Raw genomic sequence first — 409 nt, 5'->3', positions numbered from 1 at the left:
AATTCTACAGCTTATTTATATTACATACGATCTGTATATATTAACATTAATTCAAAATAAATTATTTATAATAACTGATAAACTAAAATTGCTTGTGTGTAATGGATTACTAATATAAATCAAATAATTATATAAATCATATAAAATAACTCAAAGTAATTATCATTAAAGCCAGACATTTTTTTAGTACTAGTGACCTTTAATTTGGAGCAAGTTAAACTGGGGGAGTGACTTTTTTGTGTCAGACATGTGTCACTTTGCTCACATCTGATTGGTCCAATTTCAATTTGAGATCTCTAACTCAGAACATAACCTGCCCAAGAGCAGGTTAGCCGTGGAGTTACTATGGCAATGAACGCAGCTAAAAGCCAAGCCACTTTCATGGTACCTAAAACCCAGGATTGGTGCA

Source organism: Sinocyclocheilus rhinocerous, unplaced genomic scaffold, assembly GCF_001515625.1.
Source record: "Sinocyclocheilus rhinocerous isolate Xijiao unplaced genomic scaffold, SAMN03320098_v1.1 scaffold1935, whole genome shotgun sequence".
Taxonomy (NCBI): Eukaryota; Metazoa; Chordata; class Actinopteri; order Cypriniformes; family Cyprinidae; genus Sinocyclocheilus; species Sinocyclocheilus rhinocerous.
The sequence above is the reverse complement of the archived record's forward strand: the minus strand, read 5'-3'. Positions refer to the sequence as shown.